This window comes from Falco peregrinus, chromosome 3, assembly GCF_023634155.1.
Source record: "Falco peregrinus isolate bFalPer1 chromosome 3, bFalPer1.pri, whole genome shotgun sequence".
Classification (NCBI taxonomy): Eukaryota; Metazoa; Chordata; class Aves; order Falconiformes; family Falconidae; genus Falco; species Falco peregrinus.
In genome coordinates this window covers 1,106,358-1,112,993 of record NC_073723.1, presented here as the reverse complement: position 1 = coordinate 1,112,993, position 6,636 = coordinate 1,106,358, and the positions used below count along the sequence as shown (strand labels likewise).

The window sequence follows — 6,636 nt, the reverse complement described above, 5'->3', positions numbered from 1 at the left end:
AGCATGCGCCACGAAGTACACGCCTGTTCCAAGGACCCATTTACATAAACCGACCCTTTCTTAGAAATAGCTAGGAATATGTCTTAGTTTAGGAAACATAAACCAAAAATAAACTTTGTACAGCGCGCGTCTTGGTGGAGCGGAGGCTCCCGACGCACCCAGCGCTGTTTGCTTGCCTCTATTTGCTTAATAAATTGCAAACTTTGATTGCAATCCTATTTTGGGACTAAGTTCTTTATCACAACAACATAAACACAGTTCCCATTTAAGTGATTAAAAACTGATAGAAACCGTTTATCAAGAAACCAGTTTTACAGTACCTTGTTCTTTTCACTCCCGGTTGTTGCTGCAGGTCTAGAAAACAGAAATATATTTCAGTACTGAAATGCTTACATTGATTATGAATAACACTACAGTTGCTTTGAAAACTTCACTGCAGAAATGAATTAAACTAAAATCTAGTATAACAACTTTGTTAGATGTAGTTGAAGACTGAAACAGTTACTGTCTACCATTATGTCTATTGGAAGGCTATTTCTCCTGCAAGATATTAAGCAAGTAGTTGAAATAACTATTCTCTCAGCTTCACACAAAGTGACAGAAATCTTACAGCTACAGACATGTAGCTATACGGTTACGTGCATTCCCTGTTTAATACCAGGGGTTTAGCTCTCTTCAGTACTGAGAATCCTTCTCCTACAGGTCAAAGAACTGTAATTTTGGATTCTCTGGTGTCCTGCGTCTGGCTGGGATGCAGTTTATTTTCTTCACAGCAGCCCACACAGCGCTGTGTGTTAGATTTCTGACCAAAACAGCGGTGATAACACACCAGATTTTTAGCTAGTGCTGAACAGTGTCAACAACTTCTCTTTCTCACTTTGCCACAACCCACACAGGTAAGTTCAGGGTGGGCAAGAAGTCAGGAGGGTACGCAGCTGCAAGAGAAAAGGTGGAGCGGGGAGCAGGGCAAAAAATCCTGAGATACCTGCAGTGAAAGAGGAATTTTGCTTTTCTGTAAGTCTCTCCTCGCCCTTTTTAAACACATGTAATACTTCTACGCCTGTGCACACACTCATGTAATTAATCAGAATTTGTGCACGTGACCTCGTTGTTGACTCGGCCAGCATGTTCAAGGCACTCTAAACAAAAAAGAAATGTGTGTCAACACAAAGCGCATCAGGTAGTGTGGTCACGCGAAAGAGTAAGAATCTTCATATGCATCAGATTTGCCAAAAAACCCCAAATACAACAAAAACCCCAAACTTGCCTCCAGCTCTCAGGTCAGTTTTTATCAGTAAGTTTTATTTTCAACATTCCTTATATGCATACCTTCCTTCATCCTGAGACGTTTCACTGGAAGTGCTATCGTCCGGTACTTGACCATGATTGCCACTGGAAGAGCTCATCTGCTGATGAGCCTTCTGCTTTGAAGGCTGTCTTTTACTTTCCTTTGCACCTTTGGCATTCAGGGCAACTTTAGTGCATTACACGGAAAGAAAGAAAAAAATCACCGAGTGAGTAGGTTTGCAAAAAGTATTTCTGTGAAACAGACATACTTAAGATGATGTCCAGAAACAACTGAGACGACAAATATCTATGATAAAACCACAGACTTGACTGCAAAGATCATGGAAGATACCCAAGTGCTTAAAAAACCTGCCCCTAGGAGTGAGGGGGACACATGGAATCTGAGCTAGATCCAGGTTAAGCTGGACTATATCCAAATAGCCACGGTACAGAAAGCATCTAGAGCAGAGATTCCTTGAAGGACAGACAGGAAAAAACTCCTGCTTAGGTTTACATAAAAATATGTGTGCCTGCTTTAGACTTTTGAGACCGGTTCGGTAATATCATCTTCTCCTGACAAAGGGCATATTAACTTAATGAAAACACCAACTGCACGGAGATCACTAAAATCACCTAGAAAAGGGAGTAGTAGCAAACCCCAATTTCCTACTTTTCTTTTCTAGGTGGCCGTTTCCTACAAAAGTAACTGCTTTTTCCAGTCTGCTTTTCTTTCTGGTTTTGAAGATGCATTTTGCCTCAGTATTAACATGTAAATCACAGGAATTTGGGTGGGGTTTGTTTTCTTTTTTTGTCCACTTTTCTTTTTTTAGAGCAGGCAATAAAATTGAACCTCCATCGTGAGCTTCGTGTTTTCTAAAAAGAAATTTTCTTCGCTTTTTGAGAAGCAGTGGACTACTCACTAGGGCTTTCACCCCTGGGGAAACTACTTCAACTACTACAGTATTAGAAAACCTAAGACACTTACATAGCACTACAAATAAGAATTAGAGATTATTTCCTTAGCTTACCCTTTCATTGGCATTTTAATCAATTTTGAGCTCTCCCCAGATGAAAAACTCTTTTTGTTTTTTTCTTCTATAGTGTTTTCATTCTCCATTTTCAAACAGGCGTTCTTCCTTAGAGTAATCTTTTGCTTCATTTGCCAATTAGTCATGTTGCCTGGTGGTGTATTTAATTTATCCAGACATTCCTGTTTTGCCACCGCCTGTGCTCTTGAACATCTTTCTTTGCTTTTTTCTTCTCAACCTATAAAAACAAAGTTAAGCTTCGTGTATTTCTTAGTATTTCTAGAAGACAGAAACACCACATCCAAGATGGATTGATTCAGGGTTTACCTTTGAAATAATACAAAATGAAATCTTTTTTTTAATCCATAGAGAAGCATTTTCACAAAATTACACCACAAAGTGTATTATGTCATTGAGAGTTCTTCAAATTCACTCATCATGAAAGACATAACAAAAATACAGCCCTTAGAAAGAAAACAATAGTGTATCTTAAAACATGAACAACAAAAAAGTGAAAGCATTACAGATGGACAGTTAGAAGGACTGCAGCGTTAGTTGTAACACCACCAGAAAAAAATCAAGTGGAACTGTGCTGGGCTACTGCTCCCTGAACAAGGGGAGGAAAGAAAAAAAAGATCCCAAACCCACAAACACAAATGGTTTCACAGGAAAGAGGAATTTTCACAAAAGACAATGAAGACACACCATGCAGATATCACAGCACATGAATTAATAGTCAAGACCCTGTTCAGAAGCTATTTTCATTCTTTGATTCAGAATCAGAACCGACATATTTATATGGATTTCTGTTTATGGCAATGAAGTGATAACTACTTGCACTGGAACCGAGTGCCACCTGCTGTTAAACTGGAACAATAATGCATTCCGTTTTCCAAAAATGGGGAAAAAGACAACTCTCCACTGCCCTCTTTATTCACCAGTCACCTATTTCCATTAGAACACAACCCAATTTGTAGGAAGCATCTTCCCTTCGTGACAAATAGCTGAAGTGAACAGGACCATTGATCCGGAGCGAGATTAAAGAATAAAGGAGTAGCAGGTGAACTACCTCTTTTGGCAGCTGTACCTTCTCTTTCTCCAAAGCCAGGACTACTATTTGCAGCATTCCTACCTTACCCTTAAATCTTCCCGTATCTTGTTTTAGTTCTTCATCAAGATTCCTTTTCAGCATGGCACATGATTGCTGAGCATTTGCAAAAAGACTTTCCATTTCTGTTTCTCCTATTTTGTTGTCGATAAAGCAGTCCCTGGGAAAATCGTCACTAAATCCAGAGTCTTTTCCAGGTTCCCTCTCTGTTACAAAAAGTGCATTTTCATCACGTGTAGAAACTGGTCTTATTTTAGGAATCATATTAGAAACGTCATCCAAAAGACTTGGGTTTTAAGCTGTATCTCAGGAAGTATTCACAACCTCCCACTGCATTTCTGCTACTTCCATCTTCATTCTCTTCCATTTCCATAAGAGGCTTTTTTTTTCTCTCTCTCCATTTGCTAGAGGCACCTTTGTATCATTGATATTATTTGTGCAATCTTCTTCATCCGTACTCCAGGTATCTTCCGTGTTTGCATTTCAGTTATCTTGATCAGAAAGGACACCAAGACTCGGATTACAGTTTCCATTTTGGGTACTTTCCCACCTAGCATAAGTTTAATATCTCCAAATTCACCTTTACTTTCTAAGTTGTTACTTGACTCTGTTGCATGAGATGAAACAACATGAGAACTCTTCAATTCATCGCTGAAGCCATCTTCTGACACTTCTTCCACAGGGGAAGCAGTTTTCCCAGCTTCATTAATTTCACCAAACAGCTGCTTTAGTTCTGCTGTAACATTTTGAAAACTTGTTTTCAACTCCCTTTTCTCATTTTCAACCCACATTCTTGCATACCTTTCTTCCCAAGGTTTTGAACGTAACTGCTTGTCAGCACTGTGCAATTCCTCATTTTCCGATGTAAAATTGCTGCCTTATCAGTGGGATTTTCATGTGCTGTTTTTTTCTATCAAGTTGGTAGTTTCTAAAATATATTTATCCTTAAGTAAACAGCTACAGACAGAAAGATTATCAAGAAAAAACAATACAGTTAATCTATGCAATTCCTGTTGCAAACTCATCCTATAATAGAAATAAGGCATTTTGAAAGCCATTTTTATAATAAAAATCAAGGGATACTAAATGAAAGGTTCACTGCGTCACCATCTTCTTAACAAGAGAAGGACTCGGAAACAACAGTTTCTTGGGTTAGATTTGCCTAGGCATTAGGGTTGCTTTTACCTTCTCGCCTGCTCGCTTTCTGTAACTGCCAGCATTTGTCACAGAGCATGTTTATTTTTCACGCTTTATTGCTTTAATACCATTTTTCATTAAGACTGCCAACATTTTTCTCACCCACCCTCCTCCCTCCATCGCGCTCTACTGTCTGGCATTTTACAGTCCCCGGCCGTCTAAGCTAACCCAAGGGGAATGAACGTGACAAGCTTTTTACCGTTCACCACACAGAGAACTGGCTAAGGGAGGATTATTTCTTCACCCAAGCTTCAGAAATAATAAATTCCATTCCAAGGTGCAAAGGAAAGGATTTATTAGGGAAACCTGCCTGCTCCTGCCCTCACCCCAGGAATCAGGAACCCAAGCTTGCAGGAAAACCGCACCATGCCTTAACCCTACCCAGCCCCCTCAAGCCCCTGTCCCCACGCTGTTTCTCAACAGCTCCGACTGCTTCTGCCCCGTGTCACAGTCCTGCCCACACGCTCCCTCCCCACATGCCTCCTCGGCTCGTGGTGCCTTCTGAACAGGGCCTGCAGCCCTGGTGTCCCAGCAGGCTGAGACCCTCACGCTCCTCGCGCTCCCCTCTTGTCAGCCAGGCCCTGTTCTCCCGCGGCAAAGACCCCTCTGCTCACAAGAGGGAAGGAGCACCTCAGCCAGACACCACCTGTCTCACCCTCCCCCTTCCCAAGCTCACTGGCCAACTACTACCACCTTGCAACAGGCTTAATAAGTCCTGCGCTTTGCCTGCTAGAATTAGGCACGTCCCTCTCTCGTGATGCCCGGTGGGGTGGAAATCATTTGCTACGCTGTCCCTTCGGGTGTTCCAGAGGACGCCAGACCCCTCTGTGCAGCCCTGCCCCGCACGCCCGCCACAAGCAGGACACCTGCCTTATTCCCCTCTAGGATACCCTCTGAGAAAACCCTTTTCAAACACTTCACGTGGCCAAACAAGAGCGTATTTTGCAGAGGCCGGGGCAGCATCAGAAAGGTCACCACATTTCAAGGCGTTCTCTTTGATCTTTGTCTTACAAAGAGGAAGACCGGCATGTTTAATCAATCAGATCAGCGTATTATAGACAAATCTCCCTCTTCACTTGAACGTGCGTTTTGCACAGGCAAAAAAACCCGCATTTGCCCGCACTGTTTCTCAGCAGTGCACAAGAGGAAAAACACCGCTCAAAATTTAAGCAAACCAACTGAAAACAAATCAGTGTAACAGCAAGCATCTGGCATAGTGACAAGGATTTTACCCCACCGTAAGAAGACTGTATCCAACTTTACTTCAGACTGGGATACAGCCTTCACCTACAGGACTCTCCCTTCAGCATTATTCACTGACTGGTAAGTTTTCTTTACCTTAGTGTATAGTACAACTTACTGAATCAGGCTGTAATCCAAAATACTTGGGTTTACACACCCACACCCCATAATATTCAATGGCATCCTTCACGTCTTCTTTCTCAGCTGATGATGACGTATGAAAGGTAGATCCCGAGTTCTCACGTGCAGTGAAAAACCACACATTTTTATAACCAGCATGACTTAATACTACTTATTTACACCTAGAGTGCATCTTGAATCATCCTACTTGTGACAAAAATCTTAACAAAATAAAACATCCCCTCAAATTTGTGCACTCCCAGAGAGAAAATTATCATAATACAGACTGAAGATGCATCTGTGTGAAATCCTTTCTTCCAGGGCATTATACCTTTTAACGTATACGGGAAATTGGCTGAAAATCACTATATATGGTCACAAATAGGCCATTCCTGTTTCTTAAACATGCACAACCTCTCTCTCTCTCATACGTAGATATACACCTCTGTACCTCTGACACACAGTGCGCCACACAGTATTCCTCCAGCAATTTCCGTTTCCCTGTGTGTTGTGCACAGAAAATCACGAACAACAAAGTCACAGGCTTGAAATCTTCAAGACCCCAGCTTTATTCCTTGCACGACACAAATGTGTCTCTAGACATGGATCTAGACAGAGTATTTCAGTCAAACTGCTGCCCTGACAATAGATGCC

General features: G+C 41.6%; 1 long non-coding RNA gene across 1 annotated transcript; it reads right to left on the bottom strand.

Annotated features, from left to right (window-relative positions):
• Positions 1 to 318: 318 nt before the first annotated feature.
• Positions 319 to 6,110, bottom strand: LOC129784223 (uncharacterized). Its single transcript, XR_008746685.1, has 4 exons — positions 6,020 to 6,110; positions 2,316 to 2,553; positions 1,330 to 1,474; positions 319 to 354 (listed from the first exon to the last, which is right to left on the bottom strand). It is a non-coding gene; the product is annotated as an uncharacterized LOC129784223 (long non-coding RNA).
• Between the last annotated feature and the right edge of the window lie 526 nt (positions 6,111 to 6,636).